Here is a 17,506-nt window from a genome sequence, read left to right as displayed (position 1 = left end):
GACACCTGCAGGCAGCTTCCCTCCGGGCCACACAGCCTGTCCCAGGCCTGGGTGCCCTCCTCTGGGCACCTGCACAACATGCTGATGCCCACCTGCTCCCCTGGAGGCGGTTCCACGGTTCAGCTGAAGGGTTGAGGGTTTTGTTTTGTTTCTAACAATGGTCCTCCTCTTCAGAAAGAAATGAATACATTAGGGTTTTAGAATTCCCCAATTATGTCCAGACCAGAGAATGACCCTGCGGAATTAGAGAACAGGTACTTCTGAAATATCACCATGCACATGCTACCTGTGCCCCAAACCTTAGCACCGCCAGTGTTTGGGCAGAGACTGTGAGCAGTCAGCAGTCATCTCTGTGCATGGTCTTGACTTCTCTGTTGTGCCATTTGGGAGGGCAGTAGTAGCAGTGGGGCTGTCACACACATGGGGAGAGGAAGGGAAGAAAGGGGCAGGAAGACTGTGATGGTCACCTGCCCTTACAAACATGCCCACCCAGCCAAGTACCAGGTTGGGCACCAAATCCACAGAAATGTGTTTTCTCCTGTCCTGGAGGCTGGACATCCAAGACGGGATTGCCCCACGGCCTCTGCTTGACTTGTGGATGCCGGCCTGCTGCTGCTTTCCATGATGGTGGTGAGCATGCAGCCCTGGTGACTTGGCACACCCAGCCTCCTCTTCTTACCAGGACATTAGGTCCCAGCGTCACTGCCTCAGTTTATCTCAGTCACCTCTTTAAAGCCCTCCCTCCAAACACCATCACATTCTGAGGTCCTGGGGTTAGGGCCTCAACATACATATTGTGTGTGGGGGGCAGGGAGTGCAGCTGTGACACCAGTGCTCTCCCAAAGATATTCACTCACAGAAACATGACAAAGAGTAGTTATGTGTGGGAGGAAATAGCTGTTCAGTCTGGGCTCCTTGTGGTGAATAAACCTAGAGTTTAGGAACTCACAAGCAAGGTTTGACAAGATCTCAAGTGTCAGCTGTGGAACCCCTGGGATATAGAATGATGTCCCATGACCAAAGCAGCTTTCATGTGTCTTAGAGTCCCTGTGTTGACTCTGAGACTGGTGTGACCTCCAGGCACTGAGCCCTCAGTTTGTATTGTTTTAAGCCATTAAGTTTTTGATATGGCAGTACAGAACCATACATTTACTATGTTTACTTCTTAGTTCCACGAATGTTTGGATTTGGGATTTTTAGAGGGTTTTTTGGCAAATTCTTTGGTCTTTCCTACATAGACAATTGTGTCATCTGTGAATGAAGATAGCTTTACTCCTTTCCCTCCTATCAGCAAGCCATGGTTTCTGACACCCCACTTCCTCATGTTCACCCAGCTTTCCCATCTGTGCTGGTTTCTTTCTGCCCAAAGGTCACCTTTAACAGCAACATATGTCTGCTGGAGACAGATTCCAGGAGCTCATCTTTGACTAAAGAAATTGTATTTCTCTGTCATTTTTGAAGGATAGTGTCACTGGATATACAACTATTTTGGTGGGTTTGGGGACTTTGAGTGTCTTATCCTCTACCTTCTTGCTTGCCTGGTTTTTGAGATGTCCACCACTTTCTTCCTCTTGGTAAGGTGCTCTTGTTGCCTCTGTCTTCTCCCAAGGTTTTCTTTGTCTTTGCTTTTCTGCAGTTTCCATTTGATATTCCTAGGCTTTTTGTGGTTGGGTTTTGTTTTGCATTCATCCTGCTCAGTGTTCTCTGTATCTGTGGTTTGATATCCGCCATTAATTTTTCAAAGTTCTTGGCCATTTGTTACTTCAGATAGTTTTTCTGCTCCTCTCTCTCTGGTTTTCCAGTTGCACATATGTTAAACCTTTTGATATCATTCCACAGTTCTTTGATGTTTTGTTCTGTTGAGGTACTTTTTTTTTTTTTTTAATTTCAGTCTGGGAAGATGGTACTGACCCTTCTCCAAGCTCACTGATTCTTCCTTCATCCATATTGACTTGACTTTCTTTCACCATGATATTTATTTTTATATTTCTAGCATTTTGTTTTTATTCTTCCTTAAAGTTCCCATCACTCTGCCTTCATTGTCCATCTGTTGTTTCTATACGACTTTTTTTCACTTGTACCTTAATATAGTAATTATAGTTATCTTGAGTCCCCTGATGATTCTGATAATTCCATCATCTACGCCCTTTCTTTGTCAGGTTCTCATCATTGCTTTTTGTCTTTAGACTGGTTTTCCTTTGGACAACTCTTGTAATTTTTTGGAAAGGAAGGGATATTGCACCTGAAGGAAACAGGACATTACTGTAAGGCTTATGTAAAATTCATGAGGTTTATGTTAACTTTGTTTAGTGCTTCTACAGTTATAGGTACCAGAGACTTCACATCCCTCTGGTGTCCTTGCTTGTGTCTTCCCTCTGAACTGTGTGGCTTCCCCTTCTCAGAGAGAGTTTGGGTCTGGACAGTTTTAGCCTGACCCTGTTGTCGCACTGGAGCAAGTGGAGAGAGAGCATCCTGAAATCTTCGAGTCTGTGGGCCTGTGTCTCCAGCTTTGTCCTTCATGAACAACTCTTCATTCCTGCAAGGGTGCAACTTGCCAAACCCCTGTCCTTGCAGCTCCACACCGCCAACCTACAGGAGACAGGAGGGCTGGGGGCCTGCAGTGGGAGGCCCAGCTAGGCAGGCCATTGGTGCAGAGAAGGCTCTAGACATGTTTCATGGTGGCCACTCTCCCTTGCCTCTGCCAAAGCTCTGACCTCCTCCTGAGGTCTTTACCTTGAGAACTGCCTGGGCTTCCAGGAGCTAAAGGCCACATAGGGTTGAGATCCCTGGAACTGCATCCCTAGCGAGTTTTTCAGTCTCCCATTAGGCCATAATTAGTGTTCAACAGCCATTAAAAATTACCATTTCAGTGTCCCTGGCAGCCCTAGCTCCAGTGCCTTCTGCTCCAGCTACTTGAGTCTCAGTTGGGATGTGCATTTGTCTGTCTCTCCAGATTCTGGGGTGAGGGTTTGCCCTATGACCCCAATTCTCCGACAAGACCAAGGAAAGTTGTGGACTTTAGTTTGTCCAGCTTCTTGTTGTTTGAAGACCAGAGTAACATCCTTCAAACTCTTTGCATATTATAGCTGGAACCTATTGTGACTGTCAGCTTCCTGTCAGTAAAATTTCAAAGACCTGCCCATCTCCATCCATTTCCTACTTTCTATTTGTCAGTCAGAGCCAGCAACTGGTCCTTGTTAGGAAAATAAACCCAGTCTTTCCTCCTGAATGTCTCCTTTACTTTTACATGGAACACTTCACTTCTGACACTTCTGCTCTCCAAATGTGTGTGAGTTTTCTCACCAAACAATTCTCCATGATGCCAGGTGAGGGACCTACGGCTTAACTCAGTTCTGATGCTTTCTACCTGGAGATAGCATCAGATCTCACAGGCTAAGAATTCAGTACCACAAGTCTGCCTCCTCGTACCACCATGGTCAGGTGGTGCATCCCTAAAATACCCACCACTTCCATCCAACTTGGCTACAAATTCAGGATTTCATGATCCCTTCCTCAGGTCTGATTGATTTGCTAGAGCAGCTCACAGAACTCTGGGAAACACCTACTTTTTTTTTTTTTTTTTTTTACCAGTTTATTAAAAGATGTGATAAAAGGATACAGATGGGGAGACACAATGTAGAAGTCTGGGAGGGCACCAAGTGCAAGAGCTTCTCTCCCAATGGCTATGAACTGGTTCATTCTCCTGGTACATGGATGTGTACACCACTCTCCCCAGAAGCTCCCTTTACCCCTACTGCTGTACCTTTATAGAGTTCCTGCACACAGGCATGATCACTTACTAACTCCATTCCCTGCCACTCTCCCCTCTCTGGAGGATGAAGGGGCAGGAGACTGAAAATTCCAAATTTCTAATTAGGACTCGATATTTCTGTGACCATCTCATACCGAGGAGCCATGCAGAGTTGCCCCATTGTGACAAAAAAATGCCCCTAGAGCACTCAAATTACAAAGGTTTTAGGAACTCTGTTCCAGGAACCAGGGGCAGAAACCAATATGTATCTTCTGTTATCTCACAGTGAACTGGATTGGTTTTCTGATGTTACATTTTCCTGGCATTCATTTAAAAAAAAAACTCAAAATGCAGTTTATTTCCCCTCAGAAATAGTATAACATGTACCAGAGAATAAAATAGAGAACTTTAAAATACAAAGGAAAAATTAAACATGCAGTAGATGAGGAGAGGCTTAACAAGGAAAAGAATATAAATCCCAAAGTATAAGAATTGACTTCAGTCACAGTCACTCAGTGACTTGTAAATTTATGGCTTTACAGCAGATTGGAGAGGCAAAAGGGAGGAGAAGTGGAACTGCAGGCACATCTGTAGAAATGATCCCATTTGACAAACACGGAGAGAACATTGGGAAAACACGAGCAGCGCCTCAATGACCTCAGAACTAGAACAGGCAGTGTCCCTTGCTGCCACTGCAAGAGGAGAGGGACAGTTGGCAGAAGGTACTTGAGCGCCTGGTCTTGGCGTTCACTGCGTCTTTATAGAGGACCTGCCAAAACACATGTCAGCCAGCTTCCTCTGATTTGCTGCCTGCTCCTTTCCCAGATGGAGTTAATGCAGACTAGTTTAATGTATTTTTTATGTAAAGGTGGAATATTATTTTCTAACCCTCCACTTGCTGTGTCACTAACCAGACTGACGTGCTACAATCTCCTGAGGTGTTCTTAGTCCTGCTAATGGCCCAGCTACTGGAGCCATCATGTAAAATGCTACATTTTCCATGTGAGATTTTAACCACCCTCCAGTCACAGCTGAGGCAGCAGGTTAAGCAGGAGAAGGTCGGCCAGGCAAGAAGGGAGAGGCCTGGAAGAGGAAGGGTGTCTCGGTGTCGCTGGAGCCTGTAAACATGAGCAGTTCACACTTACCTACACCCGTGTACACCACAATACGGTCTGCCCTCTCACAGCCATTCCCTCCACTGAGTATCCAGGTGTCCACACAGCATGGTTACATTTCACTGTCTGTCATGCGTGTTTGTGGGGAGGCTTCCACCTTTCAAAAAGTGTGCTTTAAAAAAAAAAATTTTGGTCTTTCTATCATCTATCTATCTTCTCGCTCCTCACTAGCCATGCTTTCTCCAACAACAGACCACTCTCTCAGGCTGCGTACTCAGCATCCAAATTGTCATCTTCACTTTTTAAATGAGAATTTCAGTGGCAAAACCAAACTGCCCTAGAAGATACACTTGACTACCAAATTGCTACACAAAAAGCCCACATATTTCTTTGTTCTCAAAGGCCAGAAAGTGGTTTGGGGAAGGTAACTTTTTCCTGCAAATTACACATCTCTCAACAGTTTCACACTTATCAGATTCCGAAGAATGTAATGAGAACATTGTCATTTCTATGGACTTCTGTAGAATACTACCTCCCAGGACCAACAACTTGAACAGGATCAGATTAATCATTGGACGCCCCCATACCTCTTACCCAGGACTCCAAGCACCTGTGAAGTCTTTGTCCCCAGCCCTCACTGACTGATCAGAGACACTCCTGAACCATTGCTTCAGAAAAGCATCTATTGAAGCTGGTAAGGACAGGTTTGATTCTGAAGATTCTGAGTGCACTCTAGCAGCTGGGTTAGGGTCCCAGATAAACAGAGGCAAGCATCTGTTCTAAGAATCTGGGTTAGAGGTACAACTTCTCTGTTCAGAAAGTACTTGCTAGGCTAAGTGTCTTTCTTTATAGCTTTTTTTTTCAAGTAGGAATTCATTTTCTGAATCTCCAGGTAGGAAATTTTTCCTGGATCTTTATGAAGCCTCTCTGTTCTAGTTGATTCTGCTTCTCCCATGGGAGCTTCTGAGCCCCTCAGTTGACTGACCCCCCTTCCTTGCTACCCCCTTGACCCCTGCTGGCTATGCTCTGACAATTCTGTCAGTCTTCTCCCTGTTGGCTTGATTATACTAGAGATAATCTAAATTACCAAGTCCTCCTTAGGAAACTGAAGGTCTCCCCAAACTACCTCCTCTAAAATTTCTCCCTTCCATCTCCTCCTCTCCCCTACTTCCTCTTGCCTCCCTTGACCTTCCCTTCAGCTCCCTTGGGTCTTTGATGGGTCCCCGTGAGGCCCTCCTTCTTCCATTCCTCCATCCATCCTTGCTGGCCTCTCCCCTTCCCACTCTAGTCCATCTGCTCCTGGAACATGAACTCCCTTGCTCTCCATTGGTGGCTCTCAAGGAACCCGGAGACCCTCAAAAGCAACTACCTGAGACTGAAAAAAGGAGGTCTAATTGGAAACAAACCAAAAGTTTAGCCCACAGTCTCTATTATGTTATTAGAGAAAACAAAAAAAATATTAAGAGTCTCCACAACTATCAGTAAAAACCATTAGCCCTCATATTGAGTGGTCAATTTTAACTTGCTCCATCTGACAGAAACACAGTTCTGAAAAATATAAGGTAGGATAAAGAAAAGAGTCAGCTATTTTATATAAATCAGTGTGTTTTGTATTATTGTCTTTATTTGACTTGTGATAAAATTTTAGAATGACAGCTTTAAGATCTTTCATTGTATCTGTCCATATGTACACTCATGCACGTGTCTGTGATATTTTCCTACCTTTGAATGGTATTACCATATTAATTGATAGAATCCCTTGAGGAGGATTCAGGTTGGTTTAGAGATAAATGAATGCCTATATAAATTTAATATTTCTAAAAATTCCAGTGATATAGAAACTATATAAATTCCATACCTATTGGTGTGTGGGGCTCAGAAAGTTCACCAAAATATCTGAGGCCACCATTAAAGACATTCCAGCTGCAAAGCAGGCAATCTGTGGGCTTACCATAAATATTCAAACTTCACCATATACACTTGCAACTTTCATGTAGAAATCTTCTCAATGACTTCTGCAACTAGAATCTAGATTTCCAAGTATTAATCATCATTTTTCTTTTGTCTTCATAGAAACTCCTTTCATTAAATGCCCGACTGCTGGTCCCATCTGCCAAATATCCTTCACCACCAAGTTCTAACAGATGAGTCACCTGACCAATAATGAACAAAGGACTCCTATGTTCACAGGAAAACAAAATGTCTCTTTTCTCCTTGAACTAGAGGAAGGACTAACAAAATGTCTCTGAGGGGGTTGATTTTGTGTCAGTATAATAGGTGTGAGGGATGCCCAGATAACTGGAACCAGATCTTATATCTGCCTATGAAGGTGTTTCTGAAAGACACTGGCATTGATTCAGTGCACTGAGTAATGCAGATACCCTTTCCAATGCGGTAGGCCTCCCCTGACCCATGAAGGGCCTGGATAGAACAAGAAGGTGGGGGAATGGTGGATTTGCTCTGTTGTAGGGCTGAGACATCTGTGTCCTTCTCTTGCTCTTGGATATTAGTGATCCTGGTGCCCAAGCCTTTGCCACCTGAGCCTCTCCATAGGGTGTCTTTCAACATAGCATCGGGCTTCCATTGACATGAGCAACAGAAAGAGAGATGAAGTGAGCAAAAAAGCCAGAGCATTTCTTATCCTAATCTTAGAGGAAACATCTCACCATGTTTGCTGTATTCTTTCTGTTAGAAGTGGGCTGCAGGGTCTAGCCTTTGTTCAAAGGCAGGAGATTTACAGAAACAGTGTGAATACCAGGAGGTGGGGGCCATTTCAGACCACCTTGGAGGATGCCTCTTTTATCTGTGATTCTAGATAAAATAATATGTGGAATAGAAATACTGAAAGTAGCAAGTAGAATGTAAATTTGTTTAAAATGTTATATGGTATATAGGATTCTCAGAAATGGCAGAGAAAATGTGAAGGTGGTCATTGGGTCAACACTCCATCCTTGGCAGAGGGCAGGACACTTTTGTCTTAAGTTCAGGACCAGGGGAAAGGCCTCTCCCCCTTTAGAAAGCAGAATCTGGGGACTCGTGTTTCATGGAGAACCAGGACAAAAGGACTGACAGCGTGGAAGCCAGTGGTCAGCAGGGCTGAGATGGGCATCAGTCAGAGAGAGCACCAGGGCAATTTTATAATAAATATGGCAAACATGGAATGGAGCACATAAAGGGAGACAAAGGTGCTGGCCCGAGCAGGATGGTGTGGGTGTCTCTGGTCTCAGGGGAAAGCTTGTGAGAGAGGCTGGAACAGGGGAGGTGTTGTCCCATCTGATGGTGTCTGTGCAGCAGGAGCACCATGTAGACACTGACTGGCATTATGACATTCATGAACACGGCGTCAGTGAAGAACAACAGGGTGGTGTAGAGAGTAAGAGAAAGTGTGTCCTTGTAGGAAAAGGAGCAAACTCCAAATGTTGCCCCTGGGTCTCACTAGTTAAGTCCAATCAGTTGTACATAATTATAGGAACACAGGTGTTTATGAGAGACTGACAGTCCAACAGAACAGAGAGAGGGGTTGGGCTCTCCTTAGAGTTAGGCTTCTGAGCCCTGAGCTTCTGTGCTAGAGCTTGGGCTGATGGTCAGTGCCTGAAAGAAACTCAGGAGGCAGGTGGAGTAAAGAGAAAAAGCCCAGGCCACTCTGTGGATGAAGTCAGTGGGCTTGCATTCAGTGTCTTCCAAGATGCTGCTCAGCCCAGAAGTCGCCAGGATATAGGGGATCCCCTTAGAGAGGAGCACCAAGTCCCTGGCCACAGCCAGACAATCAGGTGTATGGGCTTTGTTTTATGGCCAGTGTGAACCAGGAGGAAGTGAACAGAAAAGAGAAAGCCCTTGTCCAGGACTTAGGCCCCACCTGGGTCAGAAAGCCAACCTTCAACCAGGTTACTGATGGTCACTGTAGCTGTGGGTCAGTACAGAGATGCACATGGCATGAAGGACTGAACATTCTGAAATGAGGAACAAACTGTGTGTGAGAAGACCAGTTGCCCATCTCCGATGGCTTCTAGCCCTAGAAGGAGCTCCTGTGTGCTCAGCATCTCCCTGGGCATCTCCCAGGGCAGCGGCTCTACTTGGGCCAGCAAAACAATCCAGCTAATGGTTACCCATGTTTTGTTAGTGTGGACAGATAGTGATGGCCATTTCCATCATTCAGTGATACACAGCCCACCTCTCTCTATGCCCCAAGCAACCAGACAAACAGGGGCTAACCCTGAAGGTGTAAACACCCCGTGGATTATGAATTATACATTGACATGAAACAGATTAACAGGAGAAAAAGAAAACCCACAAAGTTTAATCATGTACACATGATTAAATGACCAAGGCAGGCAGGTTTTATACTTTGCGGACAAAGAGAAAATAAATCTGTGAGGAATTCACAGAAGAAAGAAAACAACCTTGGGAGTTTCAGTTAGTAAGGAGTTTTAAACAGAATTTGGGCTGGGGTAGTGAGTTAGGGAAAAGTAACAAGACTTGTTTGTGCAGGCTTCTGGGCTCTAAATTTCCCATCTCTAGTGATTAGGAAGTCTTTTCACCTCCTGGTACAGGAAGATCTTCACATAGACATTGATTTCCTGCTTCCAGAGGGATAGAGGAGCGTCTGAGTGTCCTCATTGCATAGAATGTCTCTTAAGAAACTTTTATTTAAAACAATCAATATGTCAAAGTGGTACATTTGGGGCAGCCTGTCTTTGGCCCCTACACCGTCCTGTGACACTCCCACATCCTAAATAACTTAATTACAGTAGATTACGATTTACTCTTGGGGATGTAAACATGGTTGTTTGTGCTTTTTAAAGTTTTTTTTGAATAGACAACAGGGGGCTTGAACTCTCAACCCCAAGATCAAGAGTTGCATGCTCCACTGAAAGAGCCACCCAGGGGCCCCAAAAGGTTTGGGTTTTGACACGTGCACAGTAGCAGGCATAAATCATTAGAATATCTTGGAATTCATCCATTGATCCTTTTATCATCTCAAGTTTTGCCTTTTCCAGAATATCCTACAAATGGGGTCACTCAGTGTGTAGCCTTTTCAGGCTGGATTCTTTCATTTAAAAAAATACATGTAAACTACATCCATGTCATTGTATGGGGCGATGGTTCATTTCTTTTTATTGCTGAATAGATTTATATCTAGTTCAATAAAGTTTAATATCATGCATGCATCTTGTATCCATGGGAGATACTCAGGAAAACAGAGTAACTCCATGAAATGTCCCAACCCTCACCCTAAATGCCATCTTCAACTAAAGACCAAAAGATTTTGGGTGGTGGGAAGGCCAGGTAAGGGATATTATCAGGTGAACACAGTAAAGGAGGAGATAGTAGTTACACAGATTTAAGTCCAGGCCTTCTCTTTTGGTGAGAGTTTCTTGAGATTTAGGCAAGAAATACTGTTCCTGATACAGAGGGAGACAGGCTTACAAAGGCAGTGCTCCTTTTCAAGTGCACAGTTCACTCAACCAAATGGCAACTCTCACCCAGTTGTCAGAGATTCTCTCATGTCTGCTGTTTTTTAAAAGTAACCAGCCCAAATAACCCCTGTGCTAAAGAGACATATTTTGGTTGGCATATTCTGCTTCCTTCACATGGATGCCTCAGTTTCTTTATGGACGCATTTATGGAAGAACATCCTGCATTCTTTAAGTTCATAACCATTATGAACAGAGCTACTGTGCATAATTGCATGTGAGTTTTTGTTTGGAAATAGTTTTTTAAAGTGGCTGTCTACATACTAGAAGTACAATTGTTGCATCTTAACAGGAGACTTATTTAGGTTTGGAAAAAATAGCCAAACTGTCTTTTGAAGGGACGGTTGCTGCCATTCCTCACCTCTCAGCAAGCAGATTTCTTGTTTTTAAAGTTTAGCATTTGTAATAGGTGGGCAATGCTGTGTCCCTGTTGTTTAAGTTTGTGCTTTCCTAAAGATGAGGTCAAGCATATTATTGTATGCCTTATTTTATATCTGTGTGTCTTTTTTGTCCAGGCATTTTCAGATCCTTACCCATTATCGATTAGGATGTTTGTTTCCTTACTGTTTAGTTCTGATAGTTTTTGTGTGTGTATATATATATATATATGCACACACACATATATGTATATATATTAGTTTATTTGAATCCCTTTTTAAAATTTTTATTTATTTTTTAAATTTCTTTTCAGTGTTCCAGAATTCATTGTTTATGCACCACACCCAGTGCTCCATGCAATACATGCCCTGCATTATACCCACCACCAGGCTCGCAAATCTTTTACCAAATATGTGTTTTGCAAACATTTCCTCCCAGTTTGTGGATTGTCTTTTAGTTTTCTGAGCAAATTCTTTCACAGAGTAGAAGTTTAATTTTCAAAAGTTCATGTTATCAATTTTTTTCTTTTCTTTTTGGTGTTGTGTTAAAACTCATCACCGAACTTAAGGTCATGTGGATTTTTTATGTTTTCTTTCTGATATTTTGATAGGTTTACATTTTAGATTTGTCTGCAATTTCTTTTAAAGATTTTATTTATTTATTTGACAGAGAGAGAGAGCACAAGTAGGCACAGCAGCAGGCAGAGAGAGAGGGGGAAGCAGGCTCCCCGCTGAGCAGGGAGCCGCATGTGGGGCTCAATTCCAGGACCCTAGGATCATGACCTGAGCCGAAGGCAGACGCTTAACTCACTGAGCTACTCAGGCGCTCCAAATTTATCTATAATTGTAAATGACTTTTGGTGTAAGTTATAAAGCTTGTGCCTGCATTTCACTTAACTCTGTACGGTTTCTAATTAATTGTTTCTACTTCTGGAGAAGTCAGGGGATAATTGGACTCCGTTTCAGTTTGAATTTCCAAAATGTAATGGATTCAGTAGGACCCCAGAAGGGACAGGTGCCTCCCCTGAACTGAGCGCACCGCATTCTGCACCGCTCCCACAGCCCCCAGGGGGCGCCCGAGTCCCACAACCCTTGCTGTGCATGCGCGCTAAGGCTGCTTTCTCTGGCGCGCTGACAGGTATTCCAAGGCCTCAGGACCCTCTTGTGCTGAGGCCCAGGCTTAGGGAGGATGTGGGACCTCCTCCACAGTCAGGAGCCCGGCCTCCTCAGGACCCGCTGTGGAGACTTCGGGAGGACATGGGTCCACACACACGCGGACAGGACCTGCTGTGGCGGACGTGGGGCGCTGTCCATGCTGACAGGACCCGCTGTGCAGGATGTGGGGCCGCCTGCACGCCTAAAGGAGGCCCGGCCTCCTCAGGACCCCTGGCGCGAGAAGAAGGTGAGCAGAAGCCGCTGGATCGCGGACTGCTGAGGGGGTGCGTGCTCGCAGGGCCCAGGGGAGGAAGGGCGCGCTGTGTAGACACTGGGCTTCCGTGTCTTTGTGTGCGGTACCTGTGGCCTCCCACGGGGCTGTGTGCAGGGCTGTGCGTGGGGCTGTGGTCCCCCCTTTCTGGGCTCAGATGCTCCCCGATCCCCAGCTGTGTCCCTGCGCCAGCGGACTCAGTTCTTGGGGCTCCTCAGAGGGGGTCTGCAGTCGGGGAGCAGCCGCCGGCCTCCATGCTCGTGCTCCCCCCGCCTCAGCCCTGCGGGGTCCTTCCCACCTCCACACCCACTGCAGGGCTGGTCCGGAGTCTGGAAGTTCGGGAGTGACAGCACGGGCTCTGCTGGCAGCTGCGGGGACAGTAGGTGTTTTCCCGGTGCCAGTCCTTCCCTGAGCCCAGAGTGTCTCCCCATCTCCATGCGTCTCCCTCCGTGTCTGTCATCAGTGTCACATGGCTGTTGGAGGACAGGCCTGTCCTCTGCTCAGCAGGTCATGGACAAGGTGGGGGAAGCTGGGAGGGCTGCTTGGAAGGAAAGTTCATGGAAAAAGGCAGGGGTTGGGGTGACAGAGGATTCTCACTGGTCCAGCTGCCGGGATGGTGATGTCCTGTAGGAGACGAACCCCAGCTTCCTCTGCGGGGCCTGGAGTGAGTGAGTCTCTAATGTGGGGTCTGTAATGCGCCCTGAGCACCAGGCGCCCCCTTCCCCCGCCCCTCCGGTGTCCCCAGTCGGCTTTACTGAGGCTTCCTGTCCTGCTTCCTCACAGTTCTAACCAGGTTTTCGGGGGCACTGTGGGAACCTGGGATTCCGAATCCCACTGCTTCTGCTGCGCCCGAGGCGAGGCCGATTAATCCTCCCATGAGTCTCCTGCTAACGTGGGACCTCCTGCAAGGGCGAGTGGCCTGTCCACGGTGGGTGACCTGGATCCGGGAGGGCTCCACCTCCATTCCAAAGTCTGACATCTTCTCTGCTTCTGGACGTGCTGCCCGCATGTTCGTTTGAAGAGCCATTGCCTCTGCGGTGATTTCAGATCTGCAGTAACTTGTCACAGAAGCAGAAATGCGCTTTATCTCCACACGCAGACCCCCCAGCTGTCACTTCCTTACCACGTTTGCCACTTCACACAGGCTACTTCAGTGTGTTTCACCCCAAACAGGGACACTGTCTGGCGGAACCACCACATAACCCCAAGTGAGGAAATTATGATGGCTTCCACATTTGAAGCCAGACCACAGGCCCACTTCAGCTGTCGCCCCCTGCCACACTGTCTGAGATGTCTTCTCCATTCTGGTCCAGTTTTCTTTTTCTGGAACTGCTCCCAAGACTTTCCCTTATTTGCACAATGCTTATGGATTTAAGGAGCACAGAGGGCTCCCGTCGTATTTCCATATGATTTGTCACTTGGGCTGTTTTCAGTGACCATGCTGTGACAGGTAACAGCCTTTCATTTTTTCATGGTGACTAAACACAATAACATTGACCATTCCAAATATTTCAGGTACACAATTCTCCAGCCTTAGCTAAGTTCCCATGACTGTACATCATTCTCAGACCTTTTTCGTTCTTTCCGAGGGAGACGGTATATGCATGAAACACTAGCTCCCCCTTTCCCCTTCCTCTTGGCCCCTGTAGCCACATCCAAGCTTGTGTCTTTGGACACCTCATACAAGTGAAATCATACAGTGTCTGTCCTTCTGTGAAAATCAGCATCCTGTCCTTTTCCTGATTTCAGAGTAGAGCTGGCAATCTTCAGACTTGAGCATGGTGTTTGCCAGAGATTAAAAAAATTACCCCTTATTCCTGCTTTCATGAGTGTTTATATTAGCAACGGACATTGGGTTTTGGTTAGAACCTCTTCTGCATAATATGACTATTTGTTTTTACTTGAAAATTTATTGTGGTGGATGATAACATTCCTTAGTTTCACTCTATTGAACAGTGTTTGAGGTGTTTGTGAAGAGAAACGTGCTTATGGTGCACAATGTATTTAAGAGCTCTTCGTTTTGCAATTTTTCTGATCAGTCTTCTTACACATATTTTAAGGAAGGTATAGGAATGTATTTTGCTGATTTTGTGACGATTTCATTGGGGTTGGTATTCGTGGTTAGGAGGAGGTTAGGATTAGGTTAGAGGTTAGGGTTAGGGTCTCCCTGACCTCTGCTGCACAGAGCCCATTCTCCACCAGTAACCAGAGTGATATTTTCAGAACATAAACTTTGGTCTCCCTGTGGTCTGCTCCCTCCTGCCCATCCTCTCCAGCCTTACCTTTCCCACTGTGGCCTGCCCCTATGTAGTCCACCCAGCAGTGTGGTTGTCCCATGTGTGCCTCAAGCTTGATGCCAAGTCTTTATATTTACTGTGCCCTCTGCCAGGATCACTCTTCACTCCCCCTTCTTTATGTCTGGCTTGTTTCCCCACTGGCTGGGCCTCCATTTGCCCCCTAATGACCTGACTTATGCCTGCTGGTTGTGCATGTGCTTGTACCCTACTTAAATGTAGTGCCCACCTTCTCTGTGTGAGTGATTTACTAACCTGTCAGTGACAAAGCAGGCATAGATTTAGTGTCTGCACAAAAAGCCACTTTCAGAGGGACTCAGCACACTTACCTGATGATGGGGGAGCTTCTTTCCCTATGGTAGGGAGCAGGTAGTCACCTCAGAGGGAGACCAGCCATGTGAGGTAATTGGACAAGACCCCTAACTTCTTGAGACTGGGGAGATGTAGGCCTGAACCCAGAGGCTTATCCCCTTGGATTCAAGGCTGGGGCCTAAGCAAGCCCCCTCTTCTTCCAGGGGTCCTCTTTCCCCTTCCCTGCCCCCGGGCCGGACATGATCTGGGGAAGTCTGAGGGTGACCCCTCCTAGGAATACCGGTGGTTCACTGAGGACCTTGTTAGCAGGATGCCCTGTAACCTTTAAGGGAAGACCCTACGGGAGGTAGAGAAGGCTCTGTGGGGTCAGCAACAGCCCATTCAAAGCAAAGTGGGGCAGGTAGTTGGCCCTACTGGTTCTACCCAGTCTGTCAGGCACAGAAACAAGGGCTGTGCCCCCAAGGTGTTCAACTCCTGGCAGGTAGGAACAGGACCTGTGGGTTTGCTCTGGAACTCAGCACAGGGGGAGTGTTTCTGGCTCAAGCATGCTGGAGCCTATATGGGGCTGCATGGGCTTGCAACCTTCTAAGCCTTAGGCTCCCCTTTGTAAGATGGGATGCTGATTGCCCCCATCTCTGGGAGTCGAAGGTAGGGAGGACCCATGGGCAGACTTGCTCAGGACAGGCTGGGAGAGTGGCTGTTGCTTAAAGCAGCCTAGAGCCTGCCCCACTGAAGAAGGTGCACACGTTCACAGCCCCCAGCTCTGGGGTCCTGCTGCCAGCCTCTGGCAGTGACCCTCCTCACACCCTGACCCCTGTCCCTGTAGCTACATGGTCTTCCTGGAGCTGTTCCTGCAGACGGCAGAGAAGCCGTTCATGATGGGACACAGAGTCACCTGCTGCATCTTCACTGACCAACTGGCTGCCAGGCCCGTGTGCCCCTCTGGGAGGGCTGGAGGGTGGTGATCCTCATGGTGGACACAGGACTACCTACTACACCTTCACTGACCAGCTGGCTGCCAGGCCCCATGTACCCCTCTGGGAGGGCCGGAGGGTGGTTGTCCTTCTGGTGGGACACAAGGTCTCCTACTATGTCTTCACAGACCAGCCACCTGCTGGGCTCCATGTACCCTCCCATGTACCTCTGGAAGGGCCAGAAGTTGTTGCCCTTGAGATCCTCAGTGCCCCACACTGGCAGGATGTATCCATGCAACACATGGCAATGGTCAGCTGCTTTTGCAAGCAATACTTCCTCTGCAAGGTGGAAAACTTGGTATGCAGAGGTAGACCTGAAGTTCCATGACCACATGGGTATGGAAATCCTGTACCCCTCTTTGGCACCCTGTACCCCAGTTTCTACCAGGTGGCCTGTGAGGACTTCAGCTACAAGTGCCAACCACAGTCCCAGGCCCTCACCCCCAGGAATCAGGGCAACATTTACTACATGGGGGCCTTTTTTTGGGTATTAGTGCTGAAGGTTCACTGACTGACCCTGGCCTGTCACCATGCAATGGGGGTTGACCTGGCCAATGGGATGGAGGCCGTGTGGCACAATGAGAGCCATCTGAACAGGTACGTGCTGGACCACAACCTTGCCAAGATGTTATTACTAGAGGACCTGTGGGACCTGCAGGGGCTGGGCTACCCACAACCCCCACCCCACCCCTGTCATGAAGAAGCTGAGATTTGTGGCTATGCCCAAGAATCACCAGGACACCAGGAACATGTGAGGGACTGCCCTGTTTCCATGAGGGTGTGCTACCAGTGGAGCCATCAGAGCAGGTTCCTTCTTCTGTCCTCTTGAGGAGACTGTAAAGCCCTGATGTCCAGGGCCCCCAGCCACACCCACACACAGGAGGCCTGCCTGGGGGCACAAGGTACTCTTTCTGTGGTCCCTACATTTTGATAACTTCTGGGTCATTTGCAGCTGTGAAAGGCTCCAGTTTTATGTCAGCTGTTTTTCTGTGTCAATGCTGAGCAATCATCTTTAAAAAGAACAGTTGAGGAAAAAGTTTATCTCCCTGTTTCTAAATAGACAAAGCTTGGTGAGGCTGGGATGGGCCCTGACTCGGTCTTCCCTCCCAATCCCTGCACCTCACTGCAGCCATGGGCCTTTAGGGTCAGGAGTGTGCTGAGCCACCTGTCAGACCCCCAGTCCCCTGACTGCCAGAGGCCTTGGCTGTGGCCGCTAGCTCGGCTTCCAGGAGCATGGAGCCCTCTGGGTCATATACAGTTCCTGCTTTGGTTTTAATATGGCTATTTCTGTGCTGGTGTTTGTGAGATGTGAGCACTGGCTCCGTCTGGATGCGCATCCTGCTGGGATTCCTCAGTGACCACTGGTGGGTTTGCACTTGTGACCTCATCTGCCTGCACTGTGTCTTAGCAAGCATTCACTGAATGCCTGCTGTGAGCTCAGTCACCCATCAAGAGGCAGAATATGAGATAGAGAACTAAGATACAGGATCCCTGCTCCAGGGCCCTCTCCGGCCTCACAATGTCCCTGACCTCTTGACTCTACTTTCCGATTGTGGTATACTAGACATACAACTGGTACTTTGAAGCAAGTTGAAGTGTAAATTCAGTGGCAGTAAATTCACTTTTCTGCACCTGTTACCTCCATCCATCACCACAACCTCTTCATCATCCCAAACTGAACTTCTACCCATGAGACCCTAACCCCTCATTCTCCCCAGTCCTGGCACCCAGCAGCTCCTTCCACCTCTGTGAATCAGAGTGTTCTCTGTCCCTCACAAGTAGG

General features: G+C 47.1%; 1 pseudogene; it reads left to right on the top strand.

The window, feature by feature from the left end:
• Window positions 1-15,579: 15,579 nt before the first annotated feature.
• LOC131827953 (histo-blood group ABO system transferase-like) lies at window positions 15,580-16,478 on the top strand (annotated as a pseudogene).
• The last annotated feature ends 1,028 nt before the right edge of the window (window positions 16,479-17,506 follow it).

Source organism: Mustela lutreola, chromosome 3 (genome assembly GCF_030435805.1).
Source record: "Mustela lutreola isolate mMusLut2 chromosome 3, mMusLut2.pri, whole genome shotgun sequence".
Taxonomy (NCBI): domain Eukaryota; kingdom Metazoa; phylum Chordata; class Mammalia; order Carnivora; family Mustelidae; genus Mustela; species Mustela lutreola.
Note: the sequence above shows the minus strand (reverse complement) of the source record. Positions and strands in the feature narration are given on the sequence as shown.